At 44.0% G+C, this 26,759-nt stretch overlaps 1 long non-coding RNA gene across 1 annotated transcript; it reads left to right on the top strand.

Annotated features, from left to right (window-relative positions):
• Window positions 1–74: 74 nt before the first annotated feature.
• Window positions 75–7,576, top strand: LOC135049803 (uncharacterized). Its single transcript, XR_010241480.1, has 2 exons — window positions 75–153; window positions 5,838–7,576. It is a non-coding gene; the product is annotated as an uncharacterized LOC135049803 (long non-coding RNA).
• Window positions 7,577–26,759: the final 19,183 nt, after the last annotated feature.

Raw genomic sequence — 26,759 nt, 5'->3', positions numbered from 1 at the left:
GGAGCTTGTTCACCTGATCGTCTGAACTTGATATATGAGAAGGTTTTATATTCAACAGTACTTGGGGGCTATTGTCCACGATCACTGACAGCTGCCGCTGGTGGATGATAACAAGACTGATGGCCGTATGCAGACACTGACAAAATCCCTGGGGTGAGTAATCTAAAAGCTTGATCTTCATCTTGATTACTCACTGTGTGTGTATACTGCTCGTCAGCCTGTTCATCCATAGGCAGGTAAGCTATACGTGATTTTTTTTAAACCGTTTTGTCTGTTTAAAAGGTGCACATTTTTGTTATGTTTCTGTTCTGTGTTTTCTCTAACGTACGTGCATAAGTTTCAGTTTCACTTTTGCAAGGAAAAATTTTGTTTTATTTTTAAATGACCTGTCAGAATTGCAGATGCTCAATATTTTTGTGGTATAATCCTGCTATTGAGTCTGAATATGGTGAATTTTATAGGTCTATTGCAGAAAAGTGATTTCATTTTTGTAGGGAACCTTAAGACAGATTTTGCAACAGTTATGGAGTGTCATGTTGACAAAGTGATTGATTAGAAAAATTTGTTGGTGATAAATGTCCATATTGTCTTGATAAATAACCTGTTAATTATATACCAGGAACCTATCAAGTGGTTTGTTCTAAGTCTTTGTCATTTTACCCTTGGTCCCAGAGTTATAGTTAGTGAAAGAAATTCTACTGATTCTAAACAGAGTTTAATCAGATGGCATGAAGTTAGGTTAAGAAATTAAACACTCACATACTCAGCCTTTTTAAATCCAGTATATTTTGTAGACATATAAGGTAACCTTCTGAGGTCAAATGAAGAGTTTCAGGATATAAGGGTAATATGGACTCAATGGAAAGGGAGTTTGGGAATCTTTGCCCTAAGTGCAAGTCAGAGTCAATAGAAAGAAGGCTCAGATATGACTGCCCAGGGTTTTCGGGAAACATACAGGCAGGGACTGTGTGTCTCTTAATATAAGGAAACTGCAGTTGACATTTAACCTACAAGGTTTGGTAATAGCGGTATCAGTTTTTCATAGAAAAGTATACTAAATCTTTTTGTCACTTAAAATCTATTCCTGGCTGATTCAAAAAAATTAACATTGTTAGAAGATGTTAAAGCTATTATTGACAAAGGTAATATGATTCATATATGAAAAATGTATTGCTCAGTGGTTAAAGAGGTCTTTGCGGACTAGGTAGAGTTAAGTCAGTAATAACAAAGTTTTGGTTTGTTGTGTCAGATCAAGATCCAGAGTGTTTGCTTCATTTGGCCCTTTGATTGTTGGTATAGGATCTCCATATAAATAAACACTTAAAGGCATAAGAGTGATGTTTGAAAGAGCAGGTCTTTTAAACTGAGAAGCATGACTTTTGTTTTTCGATACTGCGCAGTAGAAGTAAAGGTGCGGCCCAGAAGGATTTTGCAAAGTGAACTGATCAATCGCGCAAAAGGACCGCATAACAGTGAGCCCCTGAAGATCAGTACTAGGGAGGGGAAACAGTCACCTCATGGTATTGGTGCAATTTTTTTAAGGGGCAAACTTCCCAGAGGAAGGAAAGGGCTGACCAATGAAGGAGATTTGAAGCAACAAACACTGGATTAATAAAAAAGGGGTTTTCTGACACTGTAAATATTTGGCCAAAGAACAATATTTAATCCTTTGTTATTTTTATACTGCATGCACACTGCTGTGTATAAAACAGTGATGTGTACATGTAGTATGAACTACAGTTTTGCTGCTATAAGCAAAAAATGTAATTTAATTTGGCTCAGAAAAAATAAAATAGTATGTATGGATAATGCTTCTACGTGAAAAAGCATACTGTAATAGGTACATATATATGGATATAAAATGTTTTTGACTACAAAATATGGATATGACAGTAAGTGAAAGTTGCATTAGGAAAATAATTGTCACTTTATTCCTGAATGCCTTCTAAGACTATATTAATGGGTGATCACGCATACTTATGTAGATTTATATATATCCATAAAGTCAGTTTACATATATGCAATGTGTATTTTAGTTTTGGTTTAGAAAAAAATTCTCAGCTGTTAGGTAGCTGAAGACAGTAGCATAGTACTCATTACTTCAGTACTTTGTTATTTGAAATACTAGAAGTTTTGTAATGCAATTTTGATGCAGGGGAAAATGAATCCTACATTACAACTCCAGACAAATTGATCAGGAACATTACACACCATGGTTTCAGTCTGATATGTTAAAAACTGTAAATGAGTTACCAGATATGAGGAGAAACCCTGTTGCATTTTTTAAGTAATTTTCACAAATATGTGGTGTGTGTGTGTGTGTGTGTGTGTGTGTGTGTGTGTGTGTGTGTGTGTGTGTGTGTGTGTGTGTATAGACCCTGTTGGATATATTTACAGTACAGTAAAGATGTTTTGTAAGACAAAACAACACCTACATTAGTGTTGTTATAAACTTGTGGTTAGACAAGAATATAAAGGATATCCAGTAGATGGCGCTGCAGAAGCAAAAATGTTACCAGCAACATTCCAGCAAGAGTACAACCTCAGATAGAAGCTGCTATACAAGTCTACCTCTCACAGGAAAAGAAGGATAAAGAGGAACAACAACTCCCACCATGGTCATCATCATTAGGTTGAACACCAGCATGGGTGGACTTAGACTAAGTAGGTACAGCCCTATTTGGGAACAGGAGCAGCACATGAAATAGCTACAAGACCAGCACAGGTAGCTGAACGTGGTTATGAAATTCACTCAGCACCACTAAAAAGACAAAGAAAGACAGCTGAGAGAGATCAGTACTACATGGCAAGATTACAGAGGTAATGCCATGATCAGAAGATATGGAGCACCAGCAGCTCCAGAGTTAAAGCAAATAATAAGGAATAAGACCAAAGAAGTACCAGAAGGCAAATGAATGATGCTTCATCTGCCAACATGAGGTGCATGCTTCTTCAGGTACCACCCTGTGAACATATCTCCAGGTGGTATGGTCACAGTCACCTTGCCCACTGGAGAAGGATGTTTGTGTCGAATACTGGAGCCACTAGATGCAGAAGACAGCAGAGGGAGGTACCAAAGGAACTAATGACATCAGAAACCCTTGAAGGGACAGGAGATACAAGAACTACAGTCACCAATACCAGTCCAGTTCTTGACCTCAAGTACATGTCCTGTGACTTTGCTGGGACACAATGCACTGAAGCTTATCCAAGTGAGAATACAGTACACCCCAGCAGAAGATGAATTTTCCAGCAACTTATCAAAGGAGGTACAGAACTATTTAGAAGCAAGTTAGAACAGAAGTTCAGTATTGGCTCATTCCCGCAGTACCAGTTGTGGAAGGAAGAAAGTAAGCAATACTGCTAGACCAGAGTACCCCAGAGAGGGGCTACATCACCAAGTGACTTATCCAGAAGACACACAGCTAATACAGTATGTGGATGACCTGCTGATTACCACCACCACTGAAAAAGGTGCCAAGGAGAGACAGTGTCCTTACTGAAGTTTTTGTAAGAACAAGACTGCAGAGCCTCGAAAGGAGAAATTGCAGATAGCAAAACAAAAGGTAATCTTCCTAGGACACTCAAGGTACCCGACTTCTAACAGAAGAGAGAAAAAGTCATAATGCAAGCTACAATGCCAACAAGTGTCAAGCAAGTCAGATGATCATTCCTGGGCCTAGTGGGAAACCACAGAAAATGGATACCTCTAGCACCAGTCTACATGCAAGCACTGTATGACAACTCTGAAAGGGAGGAGGGTCCACATCCTACACAGCAACCAATGAATGAAGCAATTGAACAATTGGAAGCAGCTGTTGCCTCATCTCCAGCCCTAGGACTACCAGACTATAGAAGGAAGCCATGCATGGGAGTCCTTACGCAGAAATATGGACTAAGGCAAAGACCAGTGGCCTGCCACTCAAGCAAGCTTGACAACATTATTCAAGCAGCACCCACTTGCATCAGAGCAGTGGCAGCAGCAGTCTTAGAAGAGGACAAGAGCACAGGCATAGTGCTGAATCATGAGCTTATCATCCAGGTACCACATGCAGGTACAGAGAAGCTTCAACAAGCAAGAACAAAACACCTGTCAGCAGCAAGGCTGACCAAGCATGAAGTAACACTGCTAAGTGCAACAACGTGACCATCAGAAGATGTACTACCCTCAACCCAGCAACCCTTTTCTCCAGCATTAATAAATAAAGGTGTTGAATCTCAAGATTAAAAAGGAGGGAAAAACAGATTGTCTTCCCTATTGATGGAACAGCAAGAAGTTATGATAAGGACCAGGAAGGTGGTCCAGAAGAAGATGGCATCAGATCATCATGGATGCAGGACCAGGGGGATGGTCCAGAAGAGGAAGAGAATAATTCTAGTAATCAAAATGTTTCCTTTTCCCATGATTGTGTGGCATTAATGGAACAAGAAACTCAACCCTTGCCACATGTTACAGCTCTACCTAATGCTCAGCATGAGCTATATGTGGACAGATCAAGGTACTATGAGGATGGAATTCCTTATGCAGGATATATAGTAACCACTGAACATGAAGTTGTGGATTCAGGATCCTTACCATCCCAGCACAGGATTGTGGGCCAGATATGGAAAAGCAGAGGCTTCAAGACGGCAAGTGGCAAAGACATACAACATGCTTCACTGATCAGACACCGGTTCAGACCTCGCAAGGGCCACAAAAAAGTTGCAGTAATGAAGATCCAGGCACACGCAAGAAACGACACTCCTGAAACAATCTGGCAAGATGCTGAATCCAAGGGGGTAGCAAAATGCCCCCAGCAGAAAAGGCAAGCCTATACATTAAAGCAACCATTCCAGTGCCAGACCAAATGCTTGATTATGCTACACTGATTGAACTTCAGAACCAAGCAGGAGAGAATGAGAAAGTAGCCTGGGGAAGAAAGCAACCAAACAACCAGGGCAGGTAGCAATCTACACCACACAGACAGAAGAAACAGAAGTAAAGCCTCAAATGCCTGATCTACAGGATTTGAAGAAATTTCAAGAACAAGCGGGTCCTGAAGAAAAAGCAGCATGGCAGAGAAGAGGAGCAAGACAAGAAGAAGAAACTGGCTTATGGAAATTAGAAGAAAAGTTATGCTTACCCAGAAGCTTATATCCACTTATGTGTTAAGTCAGCCATGGACTCACGCACCTGGAAAAGAATCAAATGGAAAATTTAGTTAATGAAACATGGATAGCTCCAGGATTTTATCCAGATGCAACCAAGTTTGTACAAGCCTGCTGGATATGTAGAAATGTCCAATCCAGAACAGAAGGTCAAGAAAACCCTTGGAGTAATCCGCAAAAGTTATTTTCCATTTCAAAGACTGCAAATTGACTATATTTAGCTGCTAAAGATGTATTTGTAGTTACAGCCTTTTTCAGTTTTTGGCCAATGGCAAAAGCTACAGCAAAATCAATAGCTAGAAAATAAGTTTCAGAAGTTATTTGCAGATATGGAGTACCAGAAGTTATAGCAGCAGATATCGGTATTTATTTCATTGGAGAAATAATGTAGGATATGGGGATACAACAGGCATTTAATGTGTTGTATTGTCCGCAAATTAGTGAATGTGTCACAGAAACCAGAAAGGGATGCTAAAATGTTTATTTTCAGTACTGTTTAATAGTAGAACCATATTCAGTAAAACCACAGGTTATTTACCTTATGAAATATTGTTTGATAGCATACCTAAGATAGGATGTTATTATCCACAAGAGCGTAAATATGGTAATTTGACGGCATATGTAAAAAAAAAAAAAATCTTACTGAAGAAAGCTACACCTCTGTATTCTCGTTTTTGCCTCTCTCCCAGATTCAGGAGCAGATCTGAATCCCTGCAAGCTTTAACCAGGAGATTGGGTGTATCTGGAAAGATACGTGAGAGTCACTTGAGCCCAGATTTGATGCTCCGTATCAAGTGTTGCTGACCACGCCCACTTCTGTGAAAATTAAAGAGAGAGAGACTTGGGTCCCACTGCAAACTTGCCCAAGTTAAGTTTGAACAATGAAATACACAAACATGCAGAGGCTAATTGGGCCTAAACTAGACAGGCCACTATGGGTCATTATATTGGGTACTTCAGTACTCATTGTAGTCATAGTATACTCTATATCCCTCATAGGAGAGAGCAGGGACTGGCATGTCTGCCAATCCAAAGCTACATACCGAAAACTGGTATGTAGAAGTGTGGTATCCGAGCCACTAAATCTTGCGTCCATTCAATGAAAGTAAAGATCATGAAATTTCCAGGGTTTCAAAGATACCAGTTAGTTAAGAGATGCTGGGCTCACATGAGCCCACATCTGTCCCCCTTACATATGAGCGTATGGGGGTTTCTAGATTTCTTTGGAGCAAATACATACTATAAAATAGAGTATGACACTTTTTTTAGATATGTATGAAGAGAACTCCAAGAATGTGTTCTACATCTATTACTAATGAAACAGATAACGCGCAAGAAGTGGTACAGAGATATGTCCAAGAAATAGAAAATGAAAAATAAGCATAAGCCAACAAACCTAATACCCGTGACACTCTAGAGCAGGGGTAGCCAACCCTGGTCCTCGAGAGCTACCAACAGTTAACGTTTTCCAGGTCTCTTCACAGAATCACAAGTTAAGTAATTTGCTCCACCTGTAGATCTTTTAAATGTCAGTGAGTAGTGACTGCACCAGTGCACGAAGGTGAGCTGGAAAATGTGAACTGTTGGTAGCTCTCGAGGACCAGGGTTGGCTACCACTGGTTTAGAGGGTGACTGGGGATGGTTATCATGGCTAAATCCTACTAAATTGTTTAGTGAAATCAAAGGATGGATTGTTGGAAATTTTGATGTTTTTATTACAAATTGTTGGCTTAGCAATTTGCATATATCTGTGTTTTAAGATACTATTTTGTTTCCTTTCAGCTTGCAAAAAGTCTATAAACTCAAGATTTGAAACCTCCAAGTTTAAGAAGTTACAGAAGAGCTTGGAAAGAAAGAGCCGTGAGCAGTCTACCTTAATGGATTTGAGTGAATGGCCATCAACCCTCCATTGGATAAAGTGAAAAGCACCATCTCTCGGGGATATAGCCATTAGCACCATCATAGCTAGACTGTTTGCCCAGACTCGTTAGGTAGAGATTTTGTAATGCCTCATAGCTCAAGTGTAATATGAGATTATTATAAAAAGGAGGGAATGAAAGAGACGGCATCATGCTAAAGTAGTTTTCAGCCATCTTGTATCACAGTAGCCATTTTTGTCTGAATATAAAGAAACGCTTTTGCTTTAAAGTTATAAGTAATGCTGACATTTTATTAGTTAGAGAGAAGTTCCTCTGAGAATCAAGGTTAAGCAATTTGCTTATCTCCTGGAACATGTTTTGAGAACAGTGGTGTTTTGAGAATGGTATCTACAGACTGACTTTCAAGGATTGTAATGTCTCATAATTTCTATGTGTGAGAAATGACACCTATGCTTGTGTTTTGTGACGTGTAACAAATTCCTGTATACTGTATGTCTATAAGAACCCCTAGACAATAAACTGCTGTGGGCTCATTCTTATGAAAATAACCAAGCGTGATGTCGTCTGAGTCTCCCAATCGATTGGTCAAAGGTATTTAGACAGACAACCGAAGGAACTTGATATAGGAGAAGGTTCTATCTCCAATACTCCCTTTTGTCATGCAATAATTAACCAATATCAAAACTACGATTGCAGGTAATACTCCCTATAATACAACTATCCTACACTTTGAAGTTGTGCGGGGGTTAAGGGGGCGTAGCCCCTTACGACAGTGTGAAGAGCACCCATAGGGCACGATCAATCACCATGGGTATATGTATATGTGTGTGTATGTATATATATATATATATATATATATAAATTGTGTATATATTAGAGATGAGCGGGTTTGGTTCGTCGAGATCTGAACCCCCCCGAACTTCACGTAGTTTTCATGGGTCCGAGGCAGCCTCAGTTCTTCCCACCTTGCTCGGTTAACCAGAACGAGGCCGAACGTCATAATCCCGCTGTCGGATTCTCGCGAGATTCGTATTCCATATAAAGAACCGCGCATCACCGCCATTTTCACTCGTGCATTGTAGATTGAGCAGAGAGGACGTGGCTATGTTCTCTGCCTGAAAAGCTCAATATCTGTGCTCAGTGTGCTGCATTGTGGTGACCACCAGTATATAGTAGTACAGTACAGTAGGCCATTGTATCTTGCAGCTCCGTGTCAGTCTCAGTTCTAGTATCCTGATCAGTGCTCAATCTGTGCTACATTGTTGTGACCAGTATATAGTAGTACAGTGCTGCATTGTGGTGAACACCAGTATATAGTAGTACAGTAGGCCATTGCTGTATCTTGCTGCACCGTGTCACTTCTAGTATCCTGATCAGTGCTTAATATCTGTGCTCAGTGTCAGTGCTGCATTGTGGTGACCAGTATACTACAGTACAATAGTCCAGTGAAGTTCTCGCTGCTCAGTGTCAGTTCTCCGTAGTAAAATCAGTTCTCAGTATAATCAGTGTGCTGTTACACGTGCGCCCGTTTTCCGCCATTACTGCATTGGGATTTAGACAATTGATGAAGTTATTGTGTCCCCGTTACAAAATCCCATCTAGATTCCACTTCACTAGGCAGGCGATAGCGAGATTTCTCTGACGTCCTAGTGGATGCTGGGAACTCCGTAAGGACCATGGGGAATAGACGGGCTCCGCAGGAGACTGGGCACTCGAAAAGAAAGATTAGGTACTATCTGGTGTGCACTGGCTCCTCCCTCTATGCCCCTCCTCCAGACCTCAGTTAGAATCTGTGCCCGGCTCGAGCTGGTTGCACACTAGGGGCTCTCCTGAGCTCCTAGTAAAGAAAGTATTTATTAGGTTTTTTATTTTCAGTGAGATCTGCTGGCAACAGACTCACTGCTACGAGGGACTTAGGGGAGAGAAGCGAACCTACCTGCTTGCAGCTAGCTTGGGCTTCTAGGCTACTGGACACCATTAGCTCCTGAGGGATCGAACACAGGCCCAGCCTCGGTCGTCCGGTCCCGGAGCCGCGCCGCCGTCCCCCTTGCAGAGCCAGAAGACGGAAGATTCCGAGGAGAAAATCGGCGGCTGAAGACTCCGGTCTTCATTAAGGTAGCGCACAGCACTGCAGCTGTGCGCCATTGCTCCCCATGCACACCACATACTCCGGTCACTGATGGGTGCAGGGCGCTGGGGGGGGGGGCGCCCTGGGCTGCAATCAGAGTACCTTAACATGGCAAAAAAACACATAATATAGTCTAATAAACTATATATATGTAAAAATCCCCTGCCATAATATTAATAAAAGAGCGGGATAAGCACGCCGAGAAGGGGGCGGGGCTATCTCACTCAGCACACTGGCGCCATTTTCTCTTCACAGTTCCGCTGGAAGACAGCTCCCCAGGCTCTCCCCTGCAGTTTCCAGGCTCAAAGGGTTAAAAAGAGAGGGGGGGCACTAAATTTAGGCGCAAACTATACATGTTAAGCAGCTATAGGGAAAAATCACTTTCTGTAATAGTGTAAATCCCTAATTATATAGCGCTGTGGTGTGTGCTGGCATACTCTCTCTCTGTCTCCCCAGAGGACTTTGTGGGGTCCTGTCCTCAGTCAGAGCATTCCCTGTGTGTGTGCGGTGTGTCGGTACGGCTGTGTCGACATGTTTGATGAGGAGGCTTATGTGGAGGCGGAGCAGATGCCGATAAATGTGATGTCACCCCCTGCGGGGTCGACACCAGTGTGAATGGATATGTGGAAGGTATTAACCGACAGTGTCAACTCCTTACATAAAAGGTTTGATGACATAACAGCTGTGGGACAGCCGGCTTCTCAGCCTGTGCCTGCCCAGGCGTCTCAAAGGCCATCAGGGGCTCAAAAACGCCCGCTACCTCAGATGGCAGACACAGATGTCGACATGAAGTCTGACTCCAGTGTCGACGACGACGAGACAAATGGACATTCCACTAAGGCTATCAGTTGCATGATTACGGCAATGAAAAATGTGTTGCACATTTCTGACATTAACCCAGGTACCACTAAAAAGGGTATTATGTTTGGGGAGAAAAAGAAACCAGTGGTTTTTCCCCCTTCAGATGAGTTAAATGAAGTGTGTGAAGAAGCGTGGGCATCCCCTGATAAAAAATTAGTGATTTCTAAAAAGTTACTAATGGCGTACCCTTTCCCGCCAGAGGACAGGGTACGTTGGGAGACATCCCCTAGGGTGGATAAAGCGCTCACATGCTTGTCAAAGAAGGTGGCACTACCGTCTCAGGATACGGCCGCCTTAAAGGAGCCTGCGGATAGAAAGCAGGAGGCTATCCTGAAGTCTGTGTATACACACTCAGGTACTATACTGAGACCTGCTATTGCTTTAGCATGGACGTGCAGTGCAGCAGCAGCGTGGTCTGATGCCCTGTCTGATAATATTGATTCCCTTGACAGGGACACTATATTGCTAACCATAGAGCACATTAAAGACGTAGTCTTATACATGAGAGATGCACAGAGGGATATTTGCCGGCTGGCATCTAGAATAAATGCAATGTCCATTTCTGCCAGGAGAGTATTATGGACTCGGCAGTGGACAGGTGATGCGGATTCTAAAAGGCACATGGAGGTTTTGCCTTACAAGGGTGAGGAATTGTTTGGGGATGGTCTCTCGGACCTCGTTTCCACAGCGACAGCTGGGAAGTCAACATTTTTACCCCAGGTTCCCTCACAGCCAAGGAAAGCACCGTATTATCAGGTACAGTCCTTTCGGCCCCAGAAAGGCAAGCGGGTTAAAGGCGCGTTCTTTCTGCCCAGAGGCAGGGGTAGAGGGAAAAAGCTGCACCATACAGCCAGTTCCCAAGAACAGAAATCCTCCCCTGCTTCCACTAAATCCACCGCATGACGCTGGGGCTCCACTGGTGGAGCCAGGTGCGGTGGGGGCCCGTCTCCGGAACTTCAGCGACCGGTGGGTTCGCTCACGGGTGGATCCCTGGGTTCTACAAGTGGTATCTCAGGGATACAAGCTGGAATTCGAGACGTCTCCCCCTCGCCGTTACCTCAAATCAGCCTTGCCAGCTACTTCCCCGGACAGGGAGGTAGTGCTGGCGGCAATTCACAAGCTGTTCCTCCAGCAGGTGATAATAAAAGTTCCCCTCCTTCAACAGGGACGGGGTTACTATTCCACAATGTTTGTGGTACCGAAACCAGACGGTTCGGTGAGACCCATTCTAAATTTAAAATCCTTGAACACTTATATAAGAAGGTTCAAGTTCAAAATGGAAAAACCAAAAAAGAGAAAAATGAAGCGCCTGTGTCTGTATTTGACCAATTATAAAAATAAAGTATCCATCAGAACTCACGTTCGCTTCACTCAAAGGGCTGTATATACCCCTAGAAATTGCAATCGCTAGACAAAAGAAAAGGGAGAGGAGCGCTCATGTGTTCATGATAGATACCTGATGAATCTATACAGAGCCGGTAAATAATTAAAAACGATTTATTCAATAACAATTTTACCAATTATAATTTCACTATTAAAAATATATAGATAAATAAAATAACATGCTGGCCAGCAGTTTTCAACTATCACCAATACTGCTAAAACATCCCTGTTGGGGGATCTGTGCACTGAAAAAGTAGTATCAGCATATAGTAACTTTGTATAAAGCTGTGATAGTAACTGTTCCTTGCATAAAGGATAGTTCCACTAAAAGAAAATGTCCTGTAGAGACATCAGCGTGTGTTAAATTGTAACAGTCAGGTTGCAACTGAAGCACGCTGAAATAATGAAGGTGTAGCGGCAGATATCAGCTTATAACAATGTGTCCGATTACCTCCCTGGTGGAAATCGCGGTGTGGTCCTACCCCCGGTAACCGAGCGTCCTCGGTTGTTGGATTGTGCACGGGGGGTGCCTCTTATGTCACCGGCTGTAGCTTCCTTCACAAGCACAGGGGGAAATGATGTATCGGACTTGTGATGCTGGAGCCTGCTTCGGCGGTCATGCTGGTAATGCTGGTAATTGACAGCGGGTTGAGCGGATTGCAAGTTCCCGTGCCGACTCCCGCTATGCTGCACGATACACCTGTGAGTTGATGGTGAACACTGCTGCAGCTTCAAAAGATGGGCGAGCATGTTATTTTATTTATCTATATATTTTTAATAGTGAAATTATAATTGGTAAAATTGTTATTGAATAAATCGTTTTTAATTATTTACCGGCTCTGTATAGATTCATCAGGTATCTATCATGAACACATGAGCGCTCCTCTCAAGTTCAAAATGGAATCGCTCAGGGCGGTTATTGCAAGCCTGGAAAAGGGGATTACATGGTATCACTGGACATCAAGGATGCGTACCTGCATGTCCCCATTAACCCTCCTCACCAGGTGTACCTCCGTTTTGTGGTACAAGACTGCCATTATCAATTCCAGACGTTGCCATTTGGTCTGTCCACGGCACCGAGGGTAGTTACCAAGGTAATGGCCGAAATGATGATACTCCTTCGAAAGACGGGAGTTAAAATTATCCCATACTTGGACGATCTCCTTATAAAGGCGAGGTCCAGGGAGCAGTTGTTGGTCGGAGTAGCACTATCTCAGGAAGTGCTTCAACAGCACGGCTGGATTCTGAATATTCCAAAGTCGCAGCTGGTTCCTACGACGCGTCTGCTGTTCCTGGGTATGGTTCTGGACACAGAACAGAAGAAGGTGTTTCTCTCGGAGGAGAAGGCCAAGGAGTTGTCAACTCTGGTCAGAGACCTCCTGAAACCAAAACAGGTGTCGGTGCATCACTGCACGCGAGTCCTGGGAAAGATGGTATCTTCTTACGAGGAAATTCCATTCGGCAGGTTCCATGCAAGGATCTTTCAGTGGGATCTGTTAGACAAGTGGTCCGGATCGCATCTTCAGATGCATCGGCTGATCACCCTGTCCCCGAGGGCCAGGGTGTCTCTGCTGTGGTGGCTGCAGAGTGCTCATCTTCTAGGGGCCGCAGATTCGGCATACAGGACTGGGTCCTGGTGACCACGGATGCAAGCCTCCGAGGTTGGGGGGCAGTCATTCAGGGAAGAAACTTCCAGGGACAATGGTCGAGTCAGGAGGCTTCCCTACACAAGACCCCTGCTTCAAAACCAGCCGGTGCTGATTCAGTCAGACAACATCACGGCGGTCGCCCATGTAAATCGACAGGGCAGCACAAGAAGCAGGATGGCGATGGCAGAAGCCACAAGGATTCTCCGATGGGCGGAAAATCACGTGATAGCACTGTCAGCAGTGTTCATTCCGGGAGTGGACAACTGGGAAGCAGACTTCCTCAGCAGGCACGACCTCCACCCGGGAGAGTGGGGACTTCATCCAGAAGTCTTCCAACTGATTGTAAACCGTTGGGAAAGGCCACAGGTGGACATGATGGCGTCCCGCCTAAACAAAAAGTTAAAAAGATATTGCGCCAGGTCAAGGGACCCGTAGGCGATAGCTGTGGACGCTCTAGTGACACCGTTAGTGTACCCGTCGGTTTATGTGTTCCCTCCTCTTCCTCTCATACCAAAGGTGCTGAGGATAATAAGAAAGAGAGGAGTGAGAACTATACTCATCGTTCCGGATTGGCCAAGAAGGACTTGGTACCCGGAACTGCAAGAAATGATCTCAGAGGACCCTTGGCCTCTGCCTCTCAGACAGGACCTGCTACAGCAGGGGCCCTGTCTGTTCCAAGACTTACCGTGGCTGCGTTTGACGGCATGGCGGTTGAACACCGGATCCTGATGGTAAAGGGCATTCCAGTTAAAGTCATTCCTACGCTGATAAAAGCTAGGAGAGATGTGACAGCAAAGCATTATCACCGCATATGGCGAAAATATGTTGCTTGGTGTGAGGCTATGAAGGCCCCCACAGAAGAATTTCAGCTGGGTCGTTTTCTGCACTTCCTGCAGTCAGGAGTGACTATGGGCCTAAAATTGGGTTCCATTAAAGTCTAGATTTTGGCCCTGTCTATTTTCTTTCAAAAAGAACTGGCTTCACTGCCTGAAGTTCAGACGTTTGTTAAGGGAGTGCTGCATATTCAGCCCCTTTTGTGCCCCAGTGGCAACTTGGGATCTCAACGTTGTGTTGGATTTCCTAAAATCACATTGGTTTGAGCCACTTCAGACCGTGGAATTAAAATATCTCATGTGGAAAGTGGTCATGCTTTTGGCCTTGGCTTCGGCTAGGCGGGTGTCAGAATTGGCGGCTTTGTCCTGTAAAAGCCCCTATCTGATCTTCCATATGGACAGAGCAGAATTGAGGACGCGTCCCCAATTCCTCCCTAAGGTGGTATCAGCGTTTTATTTGAACCAACCTATTGTGGTACCTGCGGCTACTCGGGACTTGGAGGCCTCCAAGTTGCTGGACGTAGTCCGGGCCCTGAAAATCTATGTTTTCAGGACGGCTAGAGTCAGAAAAACTGACTCGCTGTTTATCCTGCATGCACCCAACAAGCTGGGTGCTCCTGCTTCTAAGCAGACTATTGCTCGCTGGATCTGCTCCACGATTCAACTTGCACATTCTGCGGCTGGACTGCCGCATCCTAAATCAGTAAAGGCCCATTCCACGAGGAAGGGGGCTCTTCTTGGGCGGCTGCCCGAGGGGTCTCGGCTTTACAACTTTGCCGAGCTGCTACTTGGTCGGGATCAAACACGTTTGCAAAATTCTACAAGTTTGATACCCTGGCTGAGGAGGACCTTGAGTTGCTCATTCGGTGCTGCAGAGTCATCCACACTCTCCCGCCCGTTTGGGAGCTTTGGTATAATCCCCATGGTCCTTACGTAGTTCCCAGCATCCACTAGGACGTCAGAGAAAATAAGAATTTACTCACCGGTAATTCTATTTCTCGTAGTCCGTAGTGGATGCTGGGCGCCCATCCCAAGTGCGGATTGTCTGCAATACTTGTATATAGTTATTGCCTAACTAAAGGGATATTGTTATGAGCCATCTGTTCATGAGGCTCAGTTGTTATTCATACTGTTAACTGGGTATAGTATCACGAGTTGTACGGTGTGATTGGTGTGGCTGGTATGAGTCTTACCCGGGGTTCCAAATCCTTTCCTTATTGTGTCAGCTCTTCCGGGCACAGTTTCCCTAACTGAGGTCTGGAGGAGGGGCATAGAGGGAGTAGCCAGTGCACACCAGATAGTACCTAATCTTTCTTTTAGAGTGCCCAGTCTCCTGCAGAGCCCGTCTATTCCCCATGGTCCTTACGGAGTTCCCAGCATCCACTACGGACTACGAGAAATAGAATTACCGGTGAGTAAATTCTTATTTTTACCAATTAATATCAGTGATTTATAATTATTAATTACAGGGATCTTGCCAAACAATTCCTGTGATTTTGTCATTTTCTTCCAGTGATTTGGACCAATAATACCATTGATTAGAACAAATAATTCCTGTGATATTGAGGTGTTTGTGTCGCTTAGCTTAGCCATCCAGTGCACCTCTTTTTCTCTTTTCTTTGCATCATGTGCTGTTTGGGGACTATTTTTTAAGTGCCATCCTGTCTGACACTGCAGTGCCACTCCTAGATGGGCCAGGTGTTTGTGCCGCCCACTTGGGTCGCTTAGCTTAGTCATCCAGCGACCTTGGTGCAAATTTTAGGACTAAAAATAATATTGTGAGGTGTGAGGTGTTCAGAATAGACTGGAAATGAGTGGAAATTATGGTTATTGAGGTTAATAATACTATAGGATCAAAATTACCCCCAATTTCTATGATTTAAGCTGTTTTTGAAAAAAAACACCCGAATCCAAAACACACTCAAATCCGACAAAAATTTTAAGGGAGGTTTTGCCAAAACGCATCCGAATCCAAAACACAGCTGCGGAACCGAATCCAAAACCAAAACACAAAACCCAAAAAATGTACGGTGCACATCTCTAAAAAATATATACACTGTATGTATGTGTGTGTGTGTGTGTGTGTGTGTGTGTGTGTGTGTGTGTGTGTGTGTATATGTATATGTGTGTGTATATATATATATATGTATATATTAGTGATGAGCGGGTTCGGTTTCCGAGAAACCGAACCCCCCCGAACTTCACCCTTTTTAGACGGGTCCGAGCCATACTCGGATTCTCCCGTATGGCTCGGTTAACCCGAGCGTGCCCAAACGTCATCATCCCGCTGTCGGATTCTCGCGAGATTCGGATTCTATATAAGCAGCCGCGCGTCGCCGCCATTTTCACACGTGCATTAAGATTGATAGGGAGAGGACGTGGCTGGCGTCCTCTCCGTTTATATAGTTATATACTACACAGTTGATCTGATTGCTTAGCTTATTGTGGGGAGGATTGGGGAGCAGCTGTTAGGAGGAGTACAGTGCAGAGTTTTGCTAATAGTGACCACCAGTTTTTTATCCGTTCTCTGCCTGAAAAAAAACGCTCCATACCATATCTGTGCTCAGTGTGCTGCATGATATATCTGTGCTGAGTGCTCACATTGCTTAATTGTGGGGACTGGGGAGCAGCTATAGCAGGAGTACAGTGCACAGTTTTGCTGACAGTGACCACCAGTATACGTTTGTCTGCCTGAAAAACACTCCTGTGGTGTCTTTTTTTTTATACTATAAACGCAGTCTGCTGACAGTGTCCACCAGGTCCATTATACTGTATATAGCAGTACGGTAGGCCACTGCTGTACCTACCTCTGTGTCGTCACTCGTCGTCCATAAGTATACTATCCATCCATCTACATTGTATACCTGTGGTGTCTTTTTTTCTTTATACTATAAACGCAGTCTGCTGACAGTGTCCACCAGGTCCATTATACTGTATATAGCAGTATGGTAGGCCACTGCTGTACCTACCTCTGTGTCGTCACTCGTCGTCCATAAGTATACTATCCATCCATCTACATTGTATACCTGTGGTGTCTTTTTTTTTTATACTATAAATGCAGTCTGCTGACAGTGTCCACCAGGTCCATTATACTGTATATAGCAGTACGGTAGGCCACTGCTGTACCTACCTCTGTGTCGTCACTCGTTGTCCATAAGTATACTATCCATCCATCTACATTGTATACCTGTGGTGTCTTTTTTTCTTTATACTATAAACGCAGTCTGCTGACAGTGTCCACCAGGTCCATTATACTGTATATAGCAGTACGGTAGGCCACTGCTGTACCTACCTCTGTGTCGTCACTCGTCGTCCATAAGTATACTATCCATCCATCTACATTGTATACCTGTGGTGTCTTTTTTTCTTTATACTATAAACGCAGTCTGCTGACAGTGTCCACCAGGTCCATTATACTGTATATAGAAGTACGGTAGGCCACTTCTGTACCTACCTCTGTGTCGTCACTCGTCGTCCATAAGTATACTATCCATCCATCTACATTGTATACCTGTGGTGTCTTTTTTTCTTTATACTATAAACGCAGTCTGCTGACAGTGTCCACCAGGTCCATTATACTGTATATAGCAGTACGGTAGGCCACTGCTGTACCTACCTCTGTGTCGTCACTCGTCGTCCATAAGTATACTATCCATCCATCTACATTGTATAAATGTTAGTAATGGGCGGATTCGGTTTTACTCGGTTTTACTCGGTTCTCAAAACAGAATCTTATTGGCTCACTGATGTCATGTGTTTTGGATAGCCAATAAGATTCTGTTTTGAGAACCGAGTAAAACCGAGTAAAACCGAATCCGCTCATCACTAATACCTGTGGTGTCTTTTTTTTATACTATAAATGCAGTCTGCTGACAGTGTCCACCAGGTCCATTATACTGTATATAGCAGTACGGTAGGCCACTGCTGTACCTACCTCTGTGTCGTCACTCGTCGTCCATAAGTATACTATCCATCCATCTACATTGTATACCTGTGGTGTCTTTTTTTCTTTATACTATAAACGCAGTCTGCTGACAGTGTCCACCAGGTCCATTATACTGTATATAGCAGTACGGTAGGCCACTGCTGTACCAGCCTCTGTGTCGTCACTCGTCGTCCATAAGTATACTATCCATCCATCTACATTGTATACCTGCGGTGTCTTTTTTTCTTTATACTATAAACGCAGTCTGCTGACAGTGTCCACCAGGTCCATTATACTGTATATAGCAGTACGGTAGGCCACTGCTGTACCTACCTCTGTGTCGTCACTCGTCGTCCATAAGTATACTATCCATCCATCTACATTGTATACCTGTGGTGTCTTTTTTTCTTTATACTATAAACGCAGTCTGCTAAGAGTGTCCACCAGGTCCATTATACTGTATATAGCAGTACGGTAGGCCACTGCTGTACATACCTCTGTGTCGTCACTCGTCATCCATAAGTATACTATCCATCCATCTACATTGTATACCTGTGGTGTCTTTTTTTTATACTATAAACGCAGTCTGCTGACAGTGTCCACCAGGTCCATTATACTGTATATAGCAGTACGGTAGGCCACTGCTGTACCTACCTCTGTGTCGTCACTCGTCGTCCATAAGTATACTATCCATCCATCTACATTGTATACCTGTGGTGTCTTTTTTTTATACTATAAATGCAGTCTGCTGACAGTGTCCACCAGGTCCATTATACTGTATATAGCAGTACGGTAGGCCACTGCTGTACCTACCTCTGTGTCGTCACTCGTCGTCCATAAAGTATACTATCCATCCATCTACATTGTATACCTGTGGTGCCTTTTAGTTGTGCACATTAAAATATGGAGAACAAAAATGTGGAGGTTAAAAAAATAGGGAAAGATCAAGATCCACTTCCACCTCGTGCTGAAGCTGCTGCCACTAGTCATGGCCGAGACGATGAAATGCCATCAACGTCATCTGCCAAGGCCGATGCCCAATGTCATAGTACAGAGCATGTAAAATCCAAAACACAAAAGATCAGTAAAATGACCCAAAAATCAAAATCATAAGCGTCTGAGGAGAAGCGTAAACTTGCCAATATGCCATTTACGACACGGAGTGGCAAGGAACGGCTGAGGCCCTGGCCTATGTTCATGGCTAGTGGTTCAGCTTCACATGAGGATGGAAGCACTCATCCTCTCGCTAGAAAAAAGAAAAGACTTAAGCTGGCAAAAGCACAGCAAAGAACTGTGCGTTCTTCGAAATCACAAATCCCCAAGGAGAGTCCAATTGTGTCGGTTGCGATGCCTGACCTTCCCAACACTGGACGGGAAGAGCTTGCGCCTTCCACCATTTGCACGCCCCCTGCAAGTGCTGGAAGGAGCATCCGCAGTCCAGTTACTGATAGTCAAATTGAAGATGTCAGTGTTGAAGTACACCAGGATGAGGATATGGGTGTTGCTGGCGCTGGGGAGGAAATTGACAAGGAGGATTCTGATGGTGAGGTGGTTTGTTTAAGTCAGGCACCCGGGGAGACACCTGTTGTCCGTGGGACGAATATGGCTATTGACATGCCTGGTCAAAATACCAAAAAAATCAGCTCTTCGGTGTGGAATTATTTCAACACAAATGCGGACAACAGGTGTCAAGCCGTGTGTTGCCTTTGTCAAGCTGTAATAAGTAGGGGTAAGGACGTTAACCACCTCGGAACATCCTCACTTATACGTCACCTGCAGCGCATTCATCATAAGTCAGTGACAAGTTCAAAAACTTTGGGCGACAGTGGAAGCAGTCCACTGACCACTAAATCCCTTCCTCTTGTAACCAAGCTCCCACAAACCACACCACCAACTCCCTCAGTGTCAATTTCCTCCTTACCCAGGAAAGCCAATAGTCCTGCAGGCCATGTCACTGGCAAGTCTGACGAGTCCTCTCCTGCCTGGGATTCCTCCGATGCATCCTTGAGTGTAACGCCTACTGCTGCTGGCGCTGCTGTTGTTGCTGCTGGGAGTCGATCGGCATCCCAGAGGGGAAGTCGGAAGACCACTTGTACTACTTCCAGTAAGCAATTGACTGTCCAACAGTCCTTTGCGAGGAAGATGAAATATCACAGCAGTCATCCTGCTGCAAAGCGGATAACTGAGGCCTTGGCAGCCTGGGCGGTGAGAAACGTGGTTCCGGTATCCATCGTTACTTCAGAGCCAACTATAGACTTGATTGAGGTACTGTGTCCCCGGTACCAAATACCATCTAGGTTCCATTTCTCTAGGCAGGCGAAACCAAAAATGTACACAGACCTCAGAAAAAGACTCACCAGTGTCCTAAAAAATGCAGTTGTACCCAATGTCCACTTAACCACGGACATGTGGACAAGTGGAGCAGGGCAGACTCAGGACTATATGACTGTGACAGCCCACTGGGTAGATGTATTGCCTCCCGCTGCAAGAACAGCAGCGGCGGCACCAGTAGCAGCATCTCGCAAACGCCAACTCGTTCCTAGGCAGGCTACGCTTTGTATCACCGCTTTCCAGAATACGCACACAGCTGAAAACCTCTTACGGCAACTGAGGAAGATCATCGCAGAATGGCTTACCCCAATTGGACTCTCCTGGGGATTTGTGACATCGGACAACGCCAGCAATATTGTGCGTGCATTACATCTGGGCAAATTCCAGCACGTCCCATGTTTTGCACATACCTTGAATTTGGTGATGCAGAATTATTTAAAAAACGACAGGGGCGTGCAAGAGATGCTGTCGGTGGCCCGAAGAATTGCGGGCCACTGTCGGCGTTCAGGCACCGTGTACAGAAGACTGGAGCACCACCAAACACACCTGAACCTGCCCTGCCATCATCTGAAGCAGGAGGTGGTAACGAGGTGGAATTCAACCCTCTATATGCTTTAGAGGATGGAGGAGCAGCAAAAGGCCATTCAAGCCTATACATCTGGCCACGATATAGGCAAAGGAGGTGGAATGCACCTGTCTCAAGCGCAGTGGAGAATGATTTCAACGTTGTGCAAGGTTCTGCAACCCTTTGAACTTGCCACACGTGAAGTCAGTTCAGACACTGCCAGCCTGAGTCAGGTCATTCCCCTCATCAGGCTTTAGCAGAAGAAGCTGGAGACATTGAAGGAGGAGCTAAAACAGAGCGATTCCGCTAGGCATGTGGGACTTGTGGATGGAGCCCTTCATTCGCTTAACCAGGATTCACGGGTGGTCAATCTGTTGAAATCAGAGCACTACATTTTGGCCACCGTGCTCGATCCTAGATTTAAAACCTACGTTGTATCTCTCTTTCCGGCAGACACAAGTCTGCAGGGGTTCAAAGACCTGCTGGTGAGAAAATTGTCAAGTCAAGCGGAACGTGACCCGTCAACAGCTCCTCCTTCACATTCTCCCGCAACTGGGGGTGCGAGGAAAAGGCTAAGAATTCCGAGCCCACCCGCTGGCGGTGATGCAGGGCAGTCTGGAGTGAGTGCTGACATCTGGTCCGGACTGAAGGACCTGCCAACGATTACTGACATGTCGTCTACTGTCACTGCATATGATTCTCTCACCATTGAAAGAATGGTGGAGGATTATATGAGTGACCGCATCCAAGTAGGCACGTCAGACAGTCCGTACGTATACTGGCAGGAAAAAGAGGCAATTTGGAGGCCCTTGCAGAAATTGGCTTTATTCTACCTAAGTTGCCCTCCCTCCAGTGTGTACTCCGAAAGAGTGTTTAGTGCCGCCGCTCACCTTGTCAGCAATCGGCGTACGAGGTTACTTCCAGAAAATGTGGAGAAGATGATGTTCATTAAAATGAATTATAATCAATTCCTCCGTGGAGACATTCACCAGCAGCAATTGCCTCCAGAAAGTGCACGGGGACCTGAGATGGTGGATTTCAGTGGGGATGAATTAATAATCTGTGAGGAGGGGGATGTACACAGTGAAAGGGGTGATGAATCGGACGATGATGATGAGGTGGACATCTTGCCTCTGTAGAGCCAGTTTGTGCAAGGAGAGATTGATTGCTTCTTTTTTGGTGGGGGCCCAAACCAACCAGTCATTTCAGTCACAGTCGTGTGGCAGACCCTGTCGCTGAAATGATGGGTTCGTTAAAGTGTGCATGTCCTGTTTATACAACATAAGGGTGGGTGGGAGGGCCCAAGGACAATTCCATCTTGCACCTCTTTTTTCTTTCATTTTTCTTTGCATCATGTGCTGTTTGGGGACAATTTTTTTTAAGTGCCATCCTGTCTGACACTGCAGTGCCACTCCTAGATGGGCCAGGTGTTTGCGTCAGCCACTTGGGTCGCTTATCTTAGTCACACAGCTACCTCATTGCACCTCTTTTTTTCTTTGCGTCATGTGCTGTTTGGGGAGTATTTTTTTGAAGGGCCATCTTGCGTGACACTGCAGTGCCACTCCTAGATGGGCCACGTGTTTGTGTCGGCCACTAGGGTCGCTTAGCTTAGTCACACAGCTACCTCATTGCGCCTCTTTTTTTCTTTGCATCATGTGCTGTTTGGGGAGTATTTTTTTGAAGGGCCATCCTGCATGACACTGCAGTGCCACTCCTAGATGGGCCAGGTGTTTGTGTCGGCCACTTGTGTCACTTAGCTTAGTCACACAGCGACCTTGGTGCGCCTCTTTTTTTCTTTGCATCATGTGCTGTTTGGGGAGTGTTTTTTTCAAGTGCCATCCTGTCTGACACTGCAGTGCCACTCCTAGATGGGCCAGGTGTTTGTGTCGGCCACTTGGGTCGCTTAGCTTAGTCACACAGCTACCTCATTGCGCCTCTTTTTTTCTTTGCATCATGTGCTGTTTGGGGACAATTTTTTTGAAGTGCCATCCTGCCTGACACTGCAGTGCCACTCCTAGATGGGCCAGGTGTTTGTGTCGGCCACTTGTGTCGCTTAGCTTAGCCATCCAGCGACCTCTGTGCAAATTTTAGGACTAAAAATAATATTGTGAGGTGTGAGGTGTTCAGAATAGACTGGAAATGAGTGGAAATTATGGTTATTGAGGTTAATAAAACTATGGGATCAAAATGACCCCAAATTCTATGATTTAAGCTGTTTTTGAGGGTTTTTTGAAAAAAACACCCGAATCCAAAACACACCCGAATCCGACAAAAAATTTTCGGTGAGGTTTTGCCAAAACGCGTCCGAATCCAAAACACGGCCGCGGAACCGAACCCAAAACCAAAACACAAAACCCGAAAAATTTCCGGTGCACATCACTAGTATATATATATATATATATATATATATATATCCAGGCCTATTCCTTTCAGCTAAGTGCCTGAGTCTTTGCATATTACATCCTTACATCCAGTGGCTTACATGAACCAAGATACCTTGTTACGGCTACTTCATTAGTAGTTGCTGTGGATACTACCTGTGGCTTGCATGAACTATTGTATATAACCTTTTTACTTCATTAGTAGTTGCTGTGCTCACCAAACATGGCTCCCTTGCTGTGAATATCTTCAGAGATTGCACTGTGTATCTTATGCTATCACTAAAGTTATCAACTTATATACTACCTGCATATTACACCTTGGAAGTGTTCTTATTACTATAGATTTCATTGTCTTTGGAAAATCCTGTTATTTAAACTGTGCTAGTAATATCTATCTGTCATATTAGTATTATCCTGAATTACTTCTCCAGCACGCTGCTGATTTTCACTGTGCTGCGATCAGGTCTCTACTGTGCATGCAATGTGCATGCACGTCGTACGGGTACAATGCTGATTGTTGCTGAGCTATGGATTTAACGAAGAATCCATACGCACAGCCGATCACAAGGAGATTGACAGGAAGAGGGCGTTTATGGGTGTTAACTGGGAGTGGTAGGGAAAACGCAGGTGTGTCTGGGCGTTTGGAGGGCGGGTGTGTGACGTCAATTCCGGCACCAAAAAGATTGAAGTGATCGCAAGGGCTGAGTAAGTTCAGACTTACTCTGTAACTGCACAAAATGTTTTTGCAGAGCTCGGCTGCACAGGCGTTTACACTTTTGCAAAGAGAAAATAAACTCCCCCCATGGGCGGCAACTATGCGTTTGCACGGCTGCTAAAAATGGCTAGCGAGCAATCAACTCGGAATGAGGGCCATAGAGCGTATGCCCTTGTGGGGAAGGGGCATGACAAAATTGATCCCAGAGAATGTTGTGTAGGTATTGGCCATGGAAAGGGGTGGTGGAAGGAGACAGGGGCAGTCAGAAGAAGGTTACTTTCAAAAAAGGGGGAAGCTACAACTGAAAGTAATTAAATGTAGAAAATTGATCAGTGCTGCCAACAGTGCCTCCTACCTTGCAGCACTATGTGTGATGGCACAATTTGCACATACCTAGTTACGGCCCTGGTTTGCTGTGCTGATTGGGGAAATTCCCCAGATGACTAGTTTGGTTGCTTTTTAATCGTTGTGAATCTTGTAAATTCTTGATTATTGTTTACATTACATAAAAATACTACATTACTTTTGTGACAGGAGTGTTGCTAGAATGCAATCTGACACAAATATTTCACCACGCCTGATAAAGGGTAATTAATTTTCTCTTCTATTCCCTCCTCCTTTTCTCTGTCTATCCCTATTGTTTGTATTATATTACTATATTTCATATCTTTAAAGCAAATGTATACGTTTAACCCTTTAGTGATTTATAATAATTCATCACTAATTGTTTACCTTTTTATTACAAACCGGCAGAGGTTGCATCTAGATAGAGATAGATAGATAGATAGATAGATAGATAGATAGATAGATAGATAGATAGATAGAGATTTATATATATATATATATATATATATATATATAGCTATAAATCATTAGGAATCCTCTATTCATGGAAGAATGCACGCCAGTCATATAGAATGTAAAACGTAAGAATGTATTTCAACAAACAATTGCTACTAATAGAATTTACTTTTATCATTAAACAGTATTGGTCAAATACAATGCAAGTCACCATATCACAGGTGTATTTATTACTGGGGAGATATTACTCGGCTAAATCACAGATTGCATAAAATGAAACCCTAGATTTATTGATAGATATTGGAAAAATATCTATCTGAAGAAACATCTAAGGGGATTGGTTTTGGTTTATGTATGTGTGTGAGTGTGTATGGGGGAGGGGCAGCATGTGACTGCATGGTCCACAGACCGCATGGGACAGAAGGTAGACTCCATTTTGGGAAAACTCCCTTGATTCCCAAGTCTGCAACACATGATTCAAAAGGAAATGCCAGCAGCCATTTTAGGTTTGCAGGTTCAAACACATGGCATTCTTTGCTTGGCTATAAAGTCACATAGCAGAAGCCATTTTATAAACTACATATCTCTGAAAGACTCCACTACATTCCAGAATATATAAACTATGTGCTGATTTCACAATTCCAAGCCATCTAATTACATTTCACAATTCCACGCTAACACAGAATCTCAATAACCAGAGCATATTGTATGCTTGCTATGCTGTATAATGTAGCCAGTAATTATATGCCAATCCCGGTCTGTACCTTTGGAATAAACACATCCTACATTGTGCTAACTTTTCAGGCCTAAAACCAATTAATTCCAGCCTTCCAAGACCAGCACCACATATCACATGCTGGCCATGTTATAGGAATCATCACAAGACCAGATCACCAAGTAACCACAAATACCAGCATGCCATTGCTATAAGCACATGACCACAGTAACAAAAGTAAGTATGTGTCGACTTCTATATTTCCGCAAGATACACTATATAAAACCACTACAATCTGTTATAAATCACCATCCACAAATGTATACCAGAAATGCTATGCTACAGATTGTCTAATGTTCCAATTACCATTCCAGATCACATAATTGCACAAGCACCATTAACCTTTAAGCCATATGTGTTTCCAAATTAACTATTCTATGCCAAATGTTTCACAACTACCACAAACATATATTTACCTATTCCATGCCATTTATCTATGAGATATAGAGAAAATGATACTTAGCCATCCAGAGCCCGGTGACTGAAGCTGCATCCTTCCAGAATGTGTCTGTGAGCTGTGTCCAGCTCAGTGGTACCTGCAACTTGTGGGTGTGTCTTTCACAGGGAGTGTGTGGGCTAGCTGTATCAGTGAGCTGAGCTTGGTTATTCAAATGCTAACTAGCCAAGGCCACTTGTATAGATATGTTAATTAGGCCTGGCTAAAGAAACCAGTGTTAACAGTTTAATTCTTTGTATAATAGTAAAATATAATATGTCTCTAAAATCGGTATAAGGAAATTACTCTATAACAACGACCGACCACGAGCTTGTTCAAAAACAACAAATACCTTTTATTCAGGTTGCTCAGTTACAAGGAACACATAAATCATAGATCACTGTGTTTAGCATAAACAACCAGGAGGTTAGGCCCTGCCTCACTCCCTTTTCCTTTATAAGGCACCTTTCAGGTTCCAGTGTGCTGACACTAGTGCCCCAGTCTTTCGGATCCCACTGTCATTAGCAAGCCCATTGACTGGGCACTAACTGCTGTCAGGAGCCCTGACTTATGGGAGAGACTGTGCTTTAAACCCAGCAGCCAGGTGCTGGTTGATGAAGCAGCTTTCTGGGCTGAGAAGCTCATAAGACCTGGTCTGTGCCCAATGGATGGGAAACTGGTCTGTCCGCACTTCCCATCCACCCCCAGGACCCTGTAAGCAGCTTTCCACAACCACTCTATATCCAGGTGGCAAAGCACATCTCCTGCAACGCTGTCTATATTTCGCAAAGCTACCTACAGTAATCGTATGTCCCTTTTATGTACATGTTTTTCCTATTTTTTTAACCTGTGAATTAAAAGTAAAGTATTAATATTTGAGATAAGAGTACCCCCCAAAAAACAAGAGTCTCCTTTCTCCAATCTCTTACAGTTTAAAAGGTGTTTGAT

This window comes from Pseudophryne corroboree, chromosome 2 (assembly GCF_028390025.1).
Source record: "Pseudophryne corroboree isolate aPseCor3 chromosome 2, aPseCor3.hap2, whole genome shotgun sequence".
In the NCBI taxonomy this organism is placed as follows: domain Eukaryota; kingdom Metazoa; phylum Chordata; class Amphibia; order Anura; family Myobatrachidae; genus Pseudophryne; species Pseudophryne corroboree.
This window is presented reverse-complemented; position numbering and strand designations above follow the sequence as displayed.